The 19,960-nt window shown below is 45.1% G+C and overlaps 1 protein-coding gene across 6 annotated transcripts in view; it reads left to right on the plus strand.

Moving 5' to 3' along the window:
• Window positions 1-1,304: 1,304 nt before the first annotated feature.
• The window catches only part of DOPEY1 (dopey family member 1), a 115,597-nt gene continuing 96,941 nt past the window's right edge, over window positions 1,305-19,960 (plus strand). For all 6 annotated transcript variants that reach the window (XM_019537675.1, XM_019537680.1, XM_019537676.1 and 3 more), the window contains exon 1: window positions 1,305-1,368. The gene's annotated coding sequence lies outside the window, so the exon portion shown is untranslated. The remainder of the gene's footprint in view (window positions 1,369-19,960) is intronic.

Consider the following 19,960-nt stretch of genomic DNA (forward strand, 5'->3'; position numbering starts at 1 on the left):
GAGGTCCCTTCCAGCCCTGATGTCTATGAAAATCTATGAAAGAGGCTGGAGCTAGTGTCCTCAACGTGCTTTAGTGCTTGAGGACAAGACTGTTGAGAGGGAGAGGAAGAGAGGTAAATTGAGGCTTGCCTTCAGGGCCCTGGGGCAGCCTCCTAAAGGACAAAAACATTCATCAAGTTGTGGCAGGTGAAATGAGGGAGGGTACCCTGTGGGCCAAGGTGAGGTAGGGATTGCTTGGCCACCAGAGCGTGTGATGGAATCCAGTTTATAGGACTCTTATCTTTCACCCAAGGGAGGCCATGTCTCATCACCACTTCCAGATATGGTGAAAAGCTCCTTGGAAAATGACATGACTGAGAGAAACATTATAGTCTCCCACAGTGCAAAAGTTTGCAAATGTCCCATGGGCTCCAGCACCCCCTCTGCAGAGTGATAAGACTGCCAGTGCTGTTTAATAGACCCATGTACATGGTGTAGATTATACTCTACTCATGGCACTTGCTCTAGTCATCAGAGCAAGCGCCTACCCATGGGTTCATTAAACTCACTTCTACAATGACCATCCAGTCACTGCTGGCCTCCCTTCAGGGTCTTACTGCCTAGGGTTGCTGAGGGACTATGAGTCTGAAAATAATTTACAAATAAGTTATTGCAGCGTATTGGCTAAAAGAAGTGAAGCTTAACACTAGTGAGACTTGCCAAGATGTGTAGACCCCATTCTTTGAAATGGCTCAATATATGCAGCAAGTGACAACGCGAAGCCAAACAAAACAACAGCCCTGTGCTTTAACAGAAAAGAACTTGCTGTCAGGCGGCTGCTGGAAGTAAAGCGTCTTGCTTCAGAGCCCTGCAGCCTGGCTTGGAGTTTTCCCCGCTGCCTAGGGCGGAGCCTCCCTATGCCTGAAGAAGGGCGTTTGTGCCCGAAAGCTTGCAAAAAACTCCTCCCACCCCGCAACTATTCAGTCGGTCTCATAAAAAATATCCCGTCTCCCCAAAGCCCCTTGCTTGGCTTTGAAGAACCACACGAGAGCAGGAGGGGCTTTTAAAGGCCCGGCCAGACAAAGCTGGGATGAGGACGAGGTGGCTCCTACTGCCCCCAGCGAGGGTCTCCGGCCGCAGACACCTGTGAGGTCATCTGTGCCGCAGAAGGACAGCTCGCAGCTGCATTTCCACCCAGGACGCGCCTGGGCGTGTAGGAGCTGCCTGGTGCCCGGCGGGGCCGGCAGGGGGAGCTGTGGCGCAGGCGCGCGGCTTGAGGAGGGAGGATGAGGAGGAGGGGCAGCTGGGCGGGCGCGCTGCATGCTGGGACCTGTCAGCGGCCGCTCCGGTGTGCTGTGCTCGCGGGCTCTTCCGGCTCGAGCCGCGCAGGTAACCGTCGCCGCCGGCCTGGGGGTCATTCCCCTCCGCCCAGTTAAGCGGCTTTCGCAGCGGGCTGGGGCGGCCGGCGCTGTCCACTGGGGCGGCCCTCAAAGCTGCGGTCCTCCCCCAGGCCCCGGGGTGCGCCTCCCCCCCCGCGGGAAGGGGCCGTGTGGGGGCGAGGGAGGCAGGAGGAGACGCTCAGATGGGCGCAGGCTCGTGCCCGCCGGGAGGACCCTCAGGCCCTGTGCAGAGAGGCGGGCGCTGCCCTGTAGCTGACTCGTCTGAGCTGCGATGCCCCACAGTCAGGCCAGGCTGCCTCAAGCCCAGGCCTGTTTGTTGTGCCGCTGGGCGTGGGTACAGTAACACTGTAACCCCGCTTAAGAAGACGTAATGATTGATTGCTTGGGACAAATAAGAGGAAGGTGGGTGAAGGAGTGAGGGTCTGGGACTTATAGTGAGTGGACTGGCCCTCAATGTTTCCAGGGCAGGGGAGGTGCCCCGAGTCCCACCAGATTAAGAACCTCTGCCTTAAAATGTGGTGTTGGGCTCCTTGAAGCCACCTCCACCATGTACTGAGGTTTTGTGGATCATCCAGTACCAGGAGCTGACCGTGCACTGTTATTTTACTGTGGATTGGGAATGTACTTCATTGGGACCACTGAAAAATGAAACTTGAGGGAAGATTTGTAGCCTTCATTTGCTGAATATCCTGGGTATTTGATGTACTTGTGTTTTGTTTTGTTTTTATTTCTGTTGGGCTGGCAGATACATAAAAACCCTACAAGACTGCATCTAGTCTGCATCTTTTCTCTGGGCCTGTCAGGTTACAAATTTAATCTGTGATACTGTTATAATGGGAGTTGGCTCCAGCTTACCTTGTCCATATTTATCCTAGAAGTGCTTTATGAGCATATGAATACTTGTCTATTAAACACCTATGTTAGGCACTCCTAGTGACATTATTATGTGTGTAACAAGCTACACTGTTAAAGCAGTTTTGCAGGTATAACTGCATCAGAACTAGGGTTTCTTCTGGGGTGCTTGTGTCTGTCAGTGATCACATCTCTTTACATGGTCACAGATACTTTTTGACTTGAGTCATTAGTGTAGGTCTGGCTTTATTTTCAGGCTGTTCTTGCTTAGCTGAAAGATTCTGTGTATTGAGCAAAACTGATGATTAGTCCTCTGTCATCTTCCTTCCGATAGGGCAGTCTGGGTCTTAGAAGGGCAGGGAGAAGATAAGACTCCAGCAGGGATGAGGAAGAAGAGGAATGCCAGAAAACAAATTCCAAAAATGGCTGTGCTGTGTCAGACGTAAAGAAGAAACAGGGGTAGAAATACCAGGTGAAGGGAACATGGAAGGGAAAAATAGAATTAAATTGCTTTAATATTCAAGTTAAGATTCTGTTTGAGCTCATTGGCCTACCAAATTAATAGCGTCAGTCAAACTAGTAATGGAAAGAAACTCAGAAATAAAACCTTCCTGAATTTTTGTATTTTTTTCCATTTGAGAATTTACTGGATCGAGAAGGGGTGTGAGATCAATTGTATTATCTAGTTTCTGAAAACAAAAATGAAAAATTAAAGCACTGAACCATTAAAAAATACTGTGGCGTAATTATAATGTAGTTTTTTTCCTATTCCAAGCTGCTAAAATAACAGGGTCAGTGCTCTCTTCCGGGTACAGCTATCATCTTTCAAAGAGGGCTGAACAGTTGTAGAACTATCAGGATGCAAATGTGCAAGCCAAAAACTTCTGCCTCTTTAAACAGGGAAGACACATTGGAAACATACCTGCTGTTTTCAGCAGTATGTGGTAGCTAAACATATAGACCAGTCAGTGACGTTCAACCTTGTGTCCCTGTGTGCCAGATAAGTCACGCAGGGTCAGTCTGTGTCCCAGACCCAGTATGGGGTCGCCAGGCAGGGTCAGTCTGTGGGTGTGATCTGGCATTGCCTGATCCTGCTACAGTGACCCGGCATGCCAATGTGATCAGGCACTTGGGGCTCCCAGTGTTTCCAGAAATTTTGCCTGGGGTGAGGGGGAAACGAGATAGTTAATGTTGCCACCTTTCCCCTGCTGCCTGCAGAGACCCGCGGGCAAAATGATATGGCACTATGGCTCTGATTTGGCCCATGGGCCAGACGTTGAACCCCACTAGTAAGGACTGATTCAGCCAAACAGCTAAATGCTTGGCTTCAAACTTGTGAGTTAATCCCATTGATGTCAGTGGGACAGCTCAGATACTTAAATGTTTAACTGGATTGGGGTCATAGTACCATATGTAAAATTGCAATGAATTTAATTCTCTTCATCCTATTTTCCTTTTTTGTAGACCTCTGTATTTGAGAGAGGGTATAAAGGAGTGGAACACTTGTTTGCCCAACTTCTAGTCTCAGAAGAGATCACTAAAATAGTTATACTCTATGAATCTCTTTAAAATATTTTGTGGAACATATGAAATGAAATATACTGCAAAATAATTGCTATCTAGAAGATGTTTGGAGTATGTATGGTATATGACAGGAGTGGGCAGCCTTCCTAACCTTTTTACCACAATCCAGAATTTTGACACAGCTGGGAGCTGCAAGACCAGAGGTCTGTGCACTGTACCTTAGCTCAGATAATGATTTGTAACATGATTTTCTTCATGACCTACATTTAAGCTGCCCAGAAGCCACTTATGTCCCATGTGCTATGATTTGGCTGTTCTTAGGATGATGCACTATCCTAATACAGAAAAGTCAGAAGACAAAATACGTTTGCTCCCTCAGCTTTGTTTCTTTGTTTTCTACTTGGTGTACTGGATATCATAAAAAATAGACCACTGCACAAAAAGTTTTCTCATCTTTTTCCAGCAATAAAGTATGAGAACACATACTTTTTTCTTATTTTAAAAACTATAGTAAATGTAGTCATACAAGAATAGTAAGTATAGGACAGTGAAATTAAGAAACATCTTGTTGCAGAGCCCAAGTTCTCAGGAGAAATAGAGAAGTCCTATAAAATGTGGTGCAGTACAGGCTTTAAGCATAGTACTTGTGATGTGATGGATTTGGAGGTGTTTTGGAATAACTATGTCAGGACAAAGTTATGTCTGGATAAAGAAAGAACTCAAGCTGGTTTAGAATGGAGCAGTCGTGGGAGATGGGCAGGGGAAAGATGGACACTGAGCTGAGACCTGAGCATTTGGTGTGTGTATCTTTGAAAAAAAAAAAGCCTGCCTAGGTTAACACCAGCAGATGGAGATCCTTTAAATATGAGAGACATGTGTAACCGGTTTTGTTTTTTGATTTTTTTTTTTTCTAAATATGTTGTCCCTTCTGACGGGGGGAGAAAAACAGAAATACCAGAGGGCTGTCTCAAGCTTGCACATAGACTCCTGAAGTAAAGATGTACAGGTGCATGCACTTTTTCAGGTCTTGTGGATAAGAACAGTTCATACAGCAGAGCTGCCCATCTACAAATGGGAAAATTGTGGGATTCCACTATGCAATAGATAAGGTCTTAACACAGAAGGTTTCACTCAAATTATTAGAAAGAGGTCAGGGTGCACCTCATTTGTACCATGGCACTTCTGCCTATGAATGTTTTGTCGTGTGTCAATGCAAGACTTGTTTGTCACTTGGCACCAGAGTATCTAGCTATGGCACATATTCTAATATCATTTCTGTACCAGCTAGCCTACCTTGTGAACTGCTGAGTAAAAAAAAAAAGGCCTAATGCAAAAATGATCACTCTATTGACAACTTCCACCTTTTTTTATCTGTGGATCCAACTGTTAACAGTTATTCAGTATAGAATAGCAGGTTCCTATCCATCTAGGGATATATGTAAACTAAATACAAGGTATTTCAGCCTCACAGAATAGGCTATAAACCAATTATTAGTTGTTGTTCTGGGAACCAGTGGCGTGTAAGCAATACATTACAAAATAATACATCTCAAGGAACTTCTAGGTAAGAAAGCAATGTTTGTGTTCTTTTAACAGTATTGATGCAACTTGGAGAGCTTTTAGAAACTAGCAAAGAATATCTGTAAAAGAATCTCTTTAATGTTAGAATTTTCTTGTGGCATTATTAGGAGAGTAGTTTGAAGATTTAATTAGAGCTATGTAAAGGATTACATGTTTTAGGAAGCTTCGGAAAATACCTTTGCAAATAAAGGTCCATGTCAAAGAAGAAATTTAAACTAATATAGAAATTTCAGTTTTAGCAAGACAATACAAGCTCTATGAACTGGCATGAAGGGAACTGTAGTAAAAAAGAGACATTGAAATATGAAGCAGCACAGGTCAAATATTCCTTTTTTTCTCAAATATGTAATTGAACGAAAGGGAAAAAGCAGTTCTGAAGCTGATGGGTTTGGTGTATTTATTTAGGGGGGCTGCTGTTTCAAATACAATTGTAGGTTATATAGTGATTAAGAGAATAACAAAGAAAATAATGACCATTGGGGCAGATAAGGAAAGCAACTTCCAACAAATATTTCCCATTTAGATATACATGTTGTTACTAAAATCTGACTGGAGTTTCTAAACAGAGTGAAGACTCTGTGTAATATTTTTCTGGAATGGTCAAGAGATCACCTGAAATGATAAATTCGAGTATTTGCTGGAGTTCCTTTTGTTTGTACCTGAAATAGATGCTGTTTGTTTTATTCTGAGGAAAAGACCTTTAATTATTTTGATTAGTTAGTAACCAGAAATAATTAGGATTTCCAGGTTTTATTACAGTGGTACCTTAAACATAGAATTTTAGATGCTTGCAGAGTAGTTCATTTTTTTGATATAGTATGACTCCTGTTTTCCGTAAGTTATAAATCCAGGAGATGGGGACCATAGTGAACAACTAGTACAGGGGTAGACAGTTTCTTCCAGCTATGGGCTGGAATGACCAACCCCATGTCAGAGGTGGGTAGTCAGGCAGGTGTTTTGTACCCTGCCACCACATCTGTTTATCTTCCTGGTGGCATGGAGAGAGTGCCTTGCAAACAGTGCCCCTTGCCACCAAATGCTACCTGCTTGAATGCTGCTGGCTCCGGCCTCTGGGCTGTAGGTTGCCAACCCCTGATCTCGTCTAATCTGTACAAGCTTCCTCAGTGAATTTTTGATCAGACCAGAGCAGATCTCTTAGGAATACTTCTAATAATGATTAAAAATGTGCGGTTGGTGGATACTCCACTGACTTTTACAGTAAATTAAATCGTTATCCATTAACGGGGGGGTAGAAATGAAATTTGGCTGTACATGTTGGTGGCTTCCCAAGGGAAAAGTATAACGAAACATTATTTCAGAATGAATTCTAAGTATGTGTGTGTGTGATGGGAGAAAGGGGCGTTAGTGCACTTAGTAATAATAATAGCACTGCAGTTACGCAGTGTCGTAATATTTGAAATGATCTGAGAGAGAAAGATAATGTTTTTAATGCTACAGGGAAGTGACGAGTAGCATAGGTATGATATAGCTTTTGAAATGTGAGGGTTATTCTTAGTGTGATGTGTTGCATTGAATAATAATTGGAAGAAAGTAGTAACTTCAAACAGTTCCTAGTATTAGAGATTTCTATCAAAATATGGAGAATTGTGAATAAAAGAAAGACTTCTCAGAGAGGAAGAACTATAATTACAGTAATTAGCTTTGATTGGAAAAGCTGTAACTTTGTTGATAAGGGAGTAAACATGCTTCCAACTTCTGATCGGTGTCCTAAAAGTAAATATTTTTAGGACACTTTTAACTTATTCATGCGTTTTTGATTTCATTTCATTGGACACAGTGGTGCAATTGTAGAAGCTAGTCTATAAACAATTACTGAAAATTTCTTTGTCTTAATATGTATTGACTTGCCATTGTTCCTCTGAATTCATTAGTGACATGAAGTATCAACTATTTACTTTAAGGCTGCAAATTACAATTATACATGTGGCAGTCATCTTGTCTTCCAGTAGGTCAAACAAATGTATTTTTATTAAAATACATGTACAGATGTCAGTTACCAGCTTGATAGTTGAGTTATATATTACAACCAAATAGATCAGTGTTAAAACATTGTTCTTATCTATAGTAAGTACTTTTATGGGCTATTAAAATATCTTCCTAATGTTTCTTATTATATTACAATTAGGGGTGCACCAATAAAGAATTTTTTTGGCTGATGATAATAGCTGATTATTAACCAGGCATATCAGCCAGTGCCGATCTGGTACTGACATAAAATTTTTTTTGGCGTGCTATAGCTGTCTAGGTGCTTAAAACTTGTGGTGGGGCACTTGAATTAAAGCTTATCAAATGAGCTTTAGTTCAAGTGCTGCCACTACCATTTTTAAGCACTGCCTTATAGCTGCCAGGACCCAAAATCCATAGCTGCAAGACTTTTGGTTCTGGCAGTCATGGGGCCTTGCCATGAGGGAGTGTCCCATCAGCTGTGGGACCCGCAGGCCTGGCAGCCATGGGGTGCTGCCACAATGGAGAATCCTGTTAACCTTCAGGACTCCCAGTTCCATCTGTGCATGGTGCATCCCTGTGGCTGGGGCTCCAGTGCAGAAGACCCTGCTACACATGCAAATTAAAGCTGGATAAAAACCAGCTATAAAAGTTTTGCACATTCTCCATATCTATCGTATTAGATTAGGTGATGTTTGCACCTTTTTATAGTGCAATAGTTAATTTGCACGTGTAGCTAGTCTAAATTAATTGTGCTGGGTCCTCAACTGCTTCCCCTCTGGGACTCGGGGATCGTCAAAGGGGTCCTGAGGCTGATTCCTTACTGGCATTCCGGTTTCCTCGGACCCAGAGTCCGGGGAGAGTAGGAGGCCTTGAGGCTCCTGCCACTCCTTGAGTAAGTTGATATGATATATCTGTTTTTCTTTCTTTACACCTTCCCGTAGGACCTCATAGTCAACGGGGCCTACCTTCCTAACTACAGTAAACGGCCCCTGCCACCGGGTTAAGAATTTGCTGCTGGAGCTGGGTAACAGCACCAGTACCTTCTGTCCTGCTTGCAATTCTCGTTCCTTTGTATTCACATCGTATCTTTCTTTTTGCTGCTGCTAGGCCCTCTCTAGGTTGTTCTGGGCCATCTCTCTAGCTATTCGGAGACGTTCCTGTAAGCTCTGGACATGCTCTGTCACCCCCCTACCTGAGCTCAAGGCTGTCTCCCACCCCTCCCGCACCACGTCCAACAGGCCACGCGGTTGGTGTCCAAAGACCAACTCAAATGGGGAGCGTCTCTTACAGCAAAAAGCAGGGGTGGTACCATGAGATCCCATCTCCGGGGGTCGACCTGCGTGCATCGGCGCAGCATCCCCTTTAGGATGCCATTAAAGTGCTTGACTAACCCATTGGATTGGGGGTGATATACTTTTGTCCTAAGGTGACATATCTGCAATATCTTGCATAAGACTGCTAGGACCGTGGACATGAAGTTCGTCCCTTGGTCCGTCATTATCTCCTGGGGAATCCCGAATCTGGCCACCCACTTCATGAGCTCTTCTGCTACCCTGGATCCCGTAACTGTTCTTAGAGGTATAGCCTCCGGGAAGCGGGTGGCATAGTCAATGAGAACCAGCACAAACTGGTGCCCTGCGGTACTACGAGGTAGTGGGTCCGTAACATCCAGGGCTATCCGAGAAAATGGTTCCCTGACCACTGGCACTGGGTGTAGGGGCACCCTCGGGAGCTTATTAGGGCTCACCCTTTGACACAGTTCACATGCTTTACAAAAGTTCTCGACATCCTCGTACATGTTTCATAGTTTCTAGGGTCGGAAGGGACCTGAGCAGAACATCTAGTCCGACCCCCTGCCATGGCAGGAAAGAATACTGGGGTCAAATGACCCCAGCAAAATGTTCATCTAACCTCCTCTTAAAGACCCCCAGGGTAGGGGCCGGCACCACTTCTCTTGGAAGATGGTTCCAGACCCTAGCCACCCTGACTGTGAAGTAGCGCCTCCTGATATCTAACCTAAACCTACCCTCTGCCAGCTTGTGACCGTTATTCCTGGTCACTCCTGGCGGTGCTCGGGGAAACATTGCGGCCAGAAGCACCATCGGGCCAGGCGGGCCTCAGTTTTATGCTTTCCTAAATGCCCCCCAAGAGGGTTCTCATGCATCAGTCGTAACAGAGGCTCCCTATAGGGGCGAGGTATTAACAGCTGAGCTATCTCCTCCCTGATATTCCTGCCCCGTTTAATCCGGTACATCAGCCCCTGCCTTATTTCAACCTGGGGGCCCACGTTCTGGCCTTCGGGGGGGCTTACCTGCTGGTCCCGTTGTGTAGTATCTTCCCCTCTGAATGGTCGAAGCTCGGCATCAGCCTCTTGGGCTTCTCAAAATTGGTTGCTACTTGCAAGATTCTCTAACTCCTCATCATCCGTCGGCTCGGGCTCCGTCCCCATCAACCCCCCATGCGGGGTCTCAGGATTGTTGAATCTCGCAATAATCTCAAATATCTCGGGCCAGTCTCTTCCCAAGATCATGGGGTATAATATGTCTTCCTTTAATCCCACTAGCATTCTTCAACATGTCCCTTGCACCTGTACCTCCAACAGGTGCCTTTCGAAGTACGACTTCCGTTTATGTAAGCAGACCAGGTGTATTCCAAGGCACTGGGGTGCTTGTCTCCACTCTATCATGGAAGGGCGCACCAAAGATTGCACGCACCCTGTGTCTACTGTTGCTACAAGGGAGCGGCCCCTGACCCATGCTCGCACTTCCGGTAGCGGTTGCACTGCAGGAGGCACCCTGGCACACACCCCACACTCCATGGGTTCCCTTTCCAGAGTCTCCTTTTCCCTCGGGGGACCTTCAAAGTTACTGCGATCCTTCATGGTCCGTCCTCTGGTATTCTGTGGGCAGACCTGAGCTATGTGTCCTTTCACTCCACAGAGGAAACAGAGCGGGCCAGTTGCAGCCGCCCTCTGATCCCCTTTGGTCTCCTCATCTTCCTTTATTGGGGCGTCCTGTCCCCGCGTACCTTTGTCGCGTCGTAACTCCCCTTGCGCCACATCAAATTGTTCAGCTAGCTGGAGGGCTTGGCTGGATGACGTAGGGCCGTGGCCCATCGCTGCATGTTGTCCTCCAGGTCGATCAGGAACTGCTCCAGCAATATCTGGTCGCAGATTTCATCTTTCAGTGCGACCTCAGGTCGGAGCCACTTGTTCATTTTATCAGCCAGGCCCTGCCACAGGACCCAAGGATTTTTTTCCTCCCTAGACTTCTTTTCCCGAAAGGCTTGTTGGTGCCGGTCCGGGGTGGTATCTAGTCTTTGTAAGATCTCGGTTTTAACTTGGTCATAATCTTGGGCATAACTACGGGACAAGGCCCGGTATGCTGCTTGTGCCGGTCCAACCAATAGGACCCCCACGTATCCGGCCCATCTTGCTCTTTCCACCCCAGCGGCTATGGCCGCCCTCTCAAATGCCTCCAAAAAGGCTTCGATGTCATCCTCCTTGGACATCTTGGGCACATTAAAGTCCCATAGGCCCTTCGGTGCCCGTGTCTGCTGTTGCAATAAGTGTTCCTGAATACTCATCTGTCTTAGGGACTGCTGTTGTTGTTGCTGCAGTATCTGAGCTAGTAAACTCATGGTTTGTTGCCAGGGCTCGGCCCCAGCTGTCCCTGATGAGTGCTCCATCTGGGCCTTTTAGGCCGGCCTAGGAAGCCTTTGCCGCGTTCCTGGCCAATGCACCACTTGTGAGAGAGGCTAGGTATGTCTTTGGCCGCTACCGGCCCAACCTCTCCACTAGGGGCCGCTCCCGGGAAGACAAAGAGTGACTTACCCCGGTTTGGACGAACGTACGCGTCTGCCTCGCCTGCCATGACTTGTATGTTGATCTGTACCGGTCCAGTTGGTTTGGCGCGTACTGTCCGGAAATGAGACTCTCCTCTTCTCTGGTGTCCCTGGGTTCTGAGGGCTCCTCCACCCCTACACCCTCACCCGATCCACTGGGTAGGACTATCCGACCGGATCGGTCATCCGCTTATGATGCACCAGGATAGCACCAAAATAAAGCACAGTGAAGTCAACGGAAAGAAAATCACGGCTGAGGGTAGGGTGTACCGCCGGCTTCAAATCTCAACTGCCGGCCCCGGTGCTACCTCGTCTCCCGAAGGGTGGGGAAATCACCCTGTTTACTCCGCGACAGCTGTTTTCCCCGCATCACCCGAAGATAAAAGAAAAAATGTACCGGCGACTCCTTCGTCCCCGGCGTCCACCCCGTTGCCATCCGCTATGGCTCTGGCCTGTATAGGGTCCCTGCTGCTCCCCGCGGCGTTTAGCCTTCTTCGGCCTTGCTGGGCCCGCTTCCCTGGGTTTTGAGCCCCGCTGGGGAGCCCTGCTTACCCCAGAAGGTCCAACCGCACCTCCAAACGGCTCGGATCCGCCGAAGAGCGCTCCCGCTGGCGTCAGCTCTGGTACCCGCTGCTTCCGGATCTGCCGTGCCCCTGTGCTGCTCCAATGCTCTTCTTATGCCGGTCTGGGTCGCTCCGGCACCTGCTGCTTCCGGGTCTCTGCAGGAGGTAAGTTTCCGCTGCCCGCCATAAGCCGCGGCACGCGAGCCGCACTGGGTCGCATCGGCTCAGGCTCCCCCAAGCCCGGCGCCTTCTTCACCCCCTTACAGTCAGGATACAAAGAGGTCGGGAGGGAAAGGGACTTGGTAGTGGGGGTCTACTATATACCGTCACACCTGGAGGATGTGGCCTGGAATTCTCCAGACAGCTTGCAGAGGCCATACAGTGGAGAGAGATGGTTGTCATGGGTGACCTAAACTACCCTAACATCTGCTGGGAGGAGAAGCCAGCCAAATCTAACTGTCCACATAGGTTCTTAATGTGCATACAGGACCTCCACCTAGCGCGGGAGGTCTGTGATCCCACTAGGGGAAACTGGTTACTGAGCTTGGTGTTAGCTATAAGGAATGACCTGGTGGGGAATCTGCAGGTACAAGGTAACCTAGGGGATAGCGACCATCAACTGATTGAATTTGTGATCTGGCGAAGGATGGGTAAACTAACCAGCACGGCTGAAGTCCTAGACTTCAGAAAGGCTAACTTCAGTGTGCTCAGGAGATTAGTTAGTGAGGCATTAAAGCTCAATAGCATTGGTGAAGTGGGGGTCCAGGAAGAGCAGTTGTTCCGCAAGGCAGCGATCCTATGGGTGCAGGAGACAATCCCTTTTATGCACAGTGGGGGCAAAGGGGCCAAGAAGCTCTCTCGACTGAACACAAGTCCAGGAAAGCCTAAGGGCAAAGAAAGAGGTATACAGGCTGTGGAAACGGGGTAGCTACCAAGGAGCAGTATACCTCCCTGGCTGGCATAGTTGACTCCAAGATGAACATGAGTCATTAATGTGATGAAGTGATCAACAAGACTAACTGCGCTTTATCATGATTTAACAGATGCATGATGAAAAGGTCCAGGGAGGTGATGCTTCCCCTCTATGCAGCACTGGTCAGGCCACAGCTGGAGTACTGTGTCCAGTTTTGGATGCTGCACTTCAGGAGGAATGCGGAGAATATTGAGAGGTTTCAGAAGGGGGCCACTCATATGGTTGGAGGCCTGCAGGCAAGGCCCTACGAGGAGAGACTGAGGGACCTAGATCTCTTCAGCCTTTGCAAGAGAAAGCTGAGAGGTGATCTTGTGGCTGCCTATAAATTCATCAGGGAGGGCAGCAAGGAATAGGAGATGCTCTATTTAATAAGGCAGTCTTCAAGAGAAGACTGGACAAGCACCTAGCTAGGGTCATCTGACCCCAGTACTGTTTACTGCCCAGGGCAGGGGGTCAGACTCAATGACCTACTGAGGTCCCTTCTGGCCCTAACATCTATGAATAAAGATGGTGATAATGATTGATCACTTGCATCTGTGCCCTCACTACATTAATGGGACTGGTTCACATACATCTCTTATTTTGCAGGACTGTTACTTTCATATTCCCACAAAGCAGTCAAAGAAAGTACTCTAGCTTTGCTGTGGTCCAGGACCACTTGATAGTGTGTCCTACCCTTCAGCCTGTCCACAGCCCTGAGAGTTTAACCACAGAATGTTTGGTAGTGGTAACACACTTAAGGAAAAGGGATTGTGTCTCAGTAACAGGTTACTAAAAGTTATCAGAAAAATGTTCAGAAAACTGTGAGCCTTTCCCAGTCTTCTTTGCAGCCACCAAACTTCACATTTGGCTTTGGCACAGACCGTTTGAGCTCATCAGAGCTTACCTTCCATTGGAGTTTTTAAAGATGCATTGAGTACATATACATTCATATACCACCCTCCTCCGTCTCTTCTTTCTCAGAGTCAGCACTGTGGTTGATAGGGAACTGAGGTGCAAGAAGTTTGTGTTGCCCCTCATCCTCTCATTGTGAAGGCATGAGAAGGAGCCAGAGCTAAGCTATACAATCTGGGTACTGCTAAGACAAAGAAAAAAATCTCTAATCGGAGCACAGGAGGTCAGAGAAACATAGTCTCACTCATGGATTTGTGGACAATATGTTTCAAAGCGCTCTAATTACTGGTAAATAATTTTGTTTTAATTTTGTAGAAGGTAATTTAAAAATAAATTGTATGGGGAAGCTATAGTCAATTAAAAACTATGAAATAACATTCTGAAGTCAAAACTGCCCTATGCTAAGAGTTTGTTTCTATGATATATAAAAACTGGAAATTATGAAGATGATGTACTGTATCAAAATATCCCTGGGTCACAACAGTTCTTTCAGATAAATTTGCTTTTATATATTTAATAGCAAGCTTAATGTATGTGTATTCTGAGGCAAGGGGAGAGAAGACTGGAAAAGTACACTGAAATCTAATTAATTTTTAGTAGGTATTTGGGTGTGCTTTATGCTGCATTGACATTTTAAATAATAATGATATATAGACAGACCAGTTGTATATAAATCACGGCTTAAATGTTTTATGAGTCGAAGTATTTATTATTTTTCGTTCTATTCGTTTTATTTGGAAGAAATAGAAAGAATCAACATTGTTCCAGTTGGTCAAGTATATGATGGATGGAAATGCTGGTCATTTTTTATTAAATATATTTTGGTAAGGTAATAATGTGGAATAAAATATTCCAAGGAGAGGATAAATAAGGAGCATTAAGGGAAGGTGATAACTTTTCTTTTCCTGTCTGCACACCTTAGAACTCATTAGTTTCTTTTTAAAATTGTGAGTAAATATTGTTCTTGCAAAAGGCAGTGGATATATAATTTTGAAGTCTGTAGGTTTCTATTGTCCATAGAACAGTTGTACCAGATAGTGACTAGTAAAAGCAAGTTGGTGAAGAAAGGCAGGAGAGTGGGTCTTTGACAACACTGGTCTGGATAAGGGCTAAGCAGCTGAATAAGTATAATCATTATCTATATGTCAGAAGAATTATTATGCAATAAACACAAGGCAACTACTAGCAATTAAAGGAATACTGTCATGTAATTAATGTTAATTATTGATTACCGGACTAGATTAATGACTAAAAGCTAAGCTCATTTGATTACAGCTATTCATTTTCATATTTGAGCTGGGGGAAAAAAGCCAAGAAAGCTACACTGAGTGATTAATATTTAAATGGAAAGGCCATCCTGCCAAAAATAAATGTGTTGCTCAGTAAGCAGTATTTAGTAATTTTGAATAAGAATCCAGGTTCTTGGCTCTTTAGAATGCACACACACATTTTGAAGGGAGGCTAATCCCCTCTCCACCAAATTATAGGTAGCTTTGTGCACGTAATATTTAGCTGGATAAGGAAAAGATGTCCATATTTTTCACCTCAAAATATTTGTTCACAGATGGTTCCATTCTTATATAAATGTCTTTGGAAAAATGAGAATTCAGTTGCTTCTGTATGTTGTTCCTTTTTTTTTCTTTTACTGTTAGCAGTTATTTCATTCCTGCAGGTCAGACATTGACAATCATCATACCCCTATTTCATAGATTTCATAGACATTAGGGCTGGATGGGACCTCAGAAGATCATTGAGTCCAGCCCCCCACCCAAAGGGCAGGAAGTCAGCTGGGGTCACAGGATCCCAGCAAGATAAGCATCCAATTTACTCTTGAAGGTGTTCAATGTAGGTACTTGAACCACCTCCGATGGCAGGCTGTTCCAGACCTTGGGGGCTCGGACAGTAAAGAAATTCTTCCTTATGTCCAGCTTGAAACAGTCTTGCACTAGTTTATAACCGTTTGACCTCATCATCCCTCGGGGCGCTCTGGTGAACAAACATTCCCCCGGATACTGGTGGTCGCACCTGATAAACTTATAGGTGGCCATCAGATCACCCTTGAGCCTGCACTCTTCCATGGCTCTCAGCCCGTCATCGTAAGGTCTGTTTTCCTTACCTCTGATCATTTTTTAAAATAAATTTGTTGGCATTCTATAAATTAGTGTTAATGGGATCTTCTTCTGTATTTAGTTCGAAGCAAAGATAGTTAAATAAAAATATATAAATGTAATAAGATTATAGTCCTTTACTTCTGTGGGAGGTCCCCAATTGCATCTGTTTGGGACTTTTATTTATCATTTTTGTTTGTTTAAACATTTTTATCTATTTCCTTCTACCTGCCTCACACAGTAATATAGTCAATATTGCTTATCTACTTGTAGCTGAGAATGCAAATGATTTGTGAATTCAGTTTTTGTGAATTCAGATCCATCATTCTGAATCTTTTGAGTTATATCTAGAAACATTTTTTTCCCTTCTTTCAGTTTGTAGGGATGAAAAAGAAGAGAAAAGCGGGGGAAGGAGGAAGGGGATATCAAGTGAGACATAGAAATAAGTGTCCAAGTCCTTGGCAATCCTGGAGAAGAGAATATAGCCATTGGGGTGGTTGAAGGCCCAATAAAGAGTGCAAGACACTCTGAAGGTACTAGCAACATAATATCAAAGTTCAGTACTGGAAGCTTACATCTTTCAATGGATGTCTTGGAGGAATTAGCAAAGATTCCTCATTGCGACCCATTTTATATTTTATATCCTAGGGGGATTCTAAGTGGATTTTTTCTTTTTTTTTCATTGACCTTTAACAGCAGTGAAAGAGGAAGTCCTGGGGACAGTAGCTAAGCATGGATCAGGTGACCATGACAACCTGGAGCTTAATTCCCTCAATTTTCAGGAACCTTTGCCAGGAGATGGAACTTTCCAAAATTGGCTAGTTCAGCATTTCCATAGTTTAGGTCCATCAAGTTATCTGGCTGAGCTGGTAAAACCAGGGTTTTTACTTGGGCTGAACACTACTTCTGTTTTTCAGGCTTGGCAAGCATAGTGAGGATTCACCTTAGCTGTATCCTAAGATATTAGTTGATCTGTCCAAGGGTCTTGTGAGCTTTGGTCAGCCATAGCATCTCAGATTGATTGGATGGAAATTGAGTAGAGTCACTGAATAGAACAGATTTTTCTCTCTGAGGCAGCTAAGGGTAAGATATTTTAAACATACCTGCATACTCAATTCCCTTTGAAATGACATTGTAAAGCTATTTAGGCTGTTAACTCCCACTGCAATTAATAGGTAGTTGTTAGACACTGAAATATTGCAGCAGCAAGCCTTAACTGCTTAGTTTGAGGTTGCATACACATATTCAAATAATCTGGGAGAATTCTCCTAAGTTTGTTCTTTTGGAAGAGAAACTTACGCAGAGCTACATGTACAGACATTCAAATGCTGAGGCCCTGAAGAAAGGAGAGCTTGCAGTGCTGACACTGTGCTACAAGAAGGTTGGGTGGGAGGGGAGGCTATGTACACATCTCAGCATGATCTGCAGGTTCCCTTAATCAGGCTTCCGTGGTCAACCTGTGTTTTCTTCAGCGCAATGTAAGCATTGTGAAGGGGGCATGTTCTGTCTCTGCTACAGCAGAAGAATCCAGGGAGCAACACACTGACTCCCCAGGAATGCTTGTGGGGGAGGTGCTGGAGTACTATGTTCTCATCTGATAGAGGCCATAGTATGTACAGATATTTGTTCCCCCAGGAGAAATTCTTGGAGTGATTTAACCTTGGTTGTTTCCAAGTTATTTTTCTCCTTGAACAGCCATTTTTACTCAGTTAGAAGAAGTGTGAACATCTGTGCATTCATGGTTTCTCCTAGGAGAGCAGCAACTCTCCCAGGAGAAACTGAAAGGCTGTGTGAGTTCTTAGTGATTAGCAGAATATTGTCCCCATTTTGTATGATGCATCTTGAACAATAAGTAAATTGTTATTATATGGCATGATGAAAGGTAAATTGCTGTCCTTTCCTTATTTCTTCAGTGTCTTGGATTTCTTTTCTAAGAGTATTTAAAGGTCAGTGTTTTCACAGTTGTCATATTCTATAGAACCACTAAGGTTGGGATATTACCCTCTAGCTGAACATTAACTTTGCTCCCTATTACTTCAGAGATCTGTAGTACAATGAGCTCTTCAATTACTTACACTTTTACTTCTCATTGGCAAACGTCAGGAGCAGGTGGAATTAATTTTTGAACCAATGTGGGAGAGCCTGTTTAAATCTTTCAAAGTGACAGTTTTTTTGGTTGTGATGATGTGTAGTAGGCAGTCTCACTTCTCATCTTCAGTATTTTCCCTGAATGGATTTTTTTTTTTATTTGGATCAAGTTTCAACCCAAAGTTGAATATGGAGTTATATGTAAACCAACTCATTTTCCTTCCTAGTCTCTGGTCTTAACCAATGTAGAAAACTGCACTTTTTCAATATGAAATTTGTTCTGCAGTTTCATTTTTCTCATTCATGGGAATTTGTTAAATTTAAATCTTTGCAGGGCTTTTTTGTCACAGCCATAGCCATAAAAGCTACCACCGTCAATGAGAGATGTTATTATTGTCACTGGTTTTATGACGCTGTCCTGATAATTTGTTCCAGGTGGGCACAACCTTTCTAAATTTGACTGACTACAACGCTTTTCACTCAGTAATAGGCAGGTTTTATTGATACACAATGATGGCAAATAAGATTAATGCAAGCAAAGCAAGCAAAATGACTAGACAGTCCCACTCATTTACCAGTCCTAGGGTTTCACAAGGAGATGGTACATGCAGTCGATATGCGAGCACCACCTCGGTTCTTGCTTGAAGGATGTCATCAGCCTTGGAGTTTGATGTCCAGCCCCCTGACAAAGGCAAGATGGGCTGGTTGTGCGCCCTCTACCCACAGTGGCCTTGGGATTCCACCTTTTCTGTTCTCTTTCTCCTGATGACTCTTCATTTCTGGGTACCATTGATTGGTTTCCCTGTGGCTGTCATACTGTTCATGTTCTGCCCTGTCAGCATAATAGCTTGTTTCTCAGACACATCACATGTACAAATGACCTTAATTTGGTCATTTGCCAATGTCTTATTTGAGGCATTCCTAGTCTCCAGATTCGGTCATGTCACCAAAACCAGGATCCCAGGGGCTGTTCAACAAGTTACAGCTGTGGTCACTGTGGGCTGATGCTAATTCTGGGTATTCCTATTTTGTTATCAGTTCTAAGGAAACAAAGTGCTTATTTTGGTGTTGCATACTTTCAGTTTCCCAGGATATATGTGTCTGTCTGTCTACTAACTTCGGAACCTTAGATGCTAAAATGCTGAGAATGTGAATCTCCAACACACACAAACTGTTGGATCCAGTTAACCCTCGCCGTTCTCCTGGACTACTGTTCTAATCCAATCCAATTACACAAATGCCAGGAGCTTGGGAAATAAGCAGGAGGAGCTCGTCCTCCTGCTCAATACAAATAATTATGATGTCATAGCGATAATAGAGACCTGGTGGGATTCCACCCATGCCTGGACAACAGGTATAGATGGCTATACCCTGTACAGGAGGGATCGTGTAGATAAACGGGGCGGGAATGTAGCTCTGTGCTAAGGAAAGCTACACATCCCTGCAAGCTGATATTGGCGACCAGGATGGACAACTGGAGACCCTCTGGGTTAAAATCTGTGGGGAACATGGCACAGGGGACACAATGGTGGGAGTCTACTACAGACCTCCCTCCCAAAGTCCTGAGCTTGACCAGGAGTTCGCCCAGGAACTGGCTGAGGCTGCATGCTCCAGGACCATGGTTGTCATGGGTGACTTCAGTTACCCATATATCTTGTGGGAGGATCACTCAGCAAAATCCAAGGGGTCGCAAAGCTTTTTGTCGTGCGTGGATGACCTCTACCTGACTCAAGAAGTCTATGGGCCAACAAGGGGCAAAGTTCTGCTTGACCTGGTACTGGCTACTGGGGATGACCTAGTGATCGATGGGAAGCTGGGTGACACCGACCACGAGCTGATCACCATCCACCATAAAACTGGCAAGTCAGTCAGCAGCATGGAAGTCCTTAACTTCAGGAAAGCCGAATTTGACAAGCTCAGGAGGCTTGTCAGTGAGGCCTTAAGGGACCATGACCCTAGGGAGGGGGGAGTTCATGAAGAGTGGTTGCTCCTCAAGGGAGCAATCCTCAATGCACAAGCTAAGTCTATTCCATCCCGCAGGAAAGTCAGCAAGAGGGCACAGCAGCCCCCCTGGCTCTCCAGGGACCTAACACACCTCCTGAGGCTAAGCAGAAAAGCCTAGAAAGGATGGAGGATGAGATTAGCCTCCAAAGAGGATTATTCTGCACTGGTCCGGTCCTGCAGGGA

This window comes from Crocodylus porosus, unplaced genomic scaffold (genome assembly GCF_001723895.1).
Source record: "Crocodylus porosus isolate Cpor-Errol unplaced genomic scaffold, CroPor_comp1, whole genome shotgun sequence".
NCBI lineage: Eukaryota > Metazoa > Chordata > Crocodylia > Crocodylidae > Crocodylus > Crocodylus porosus.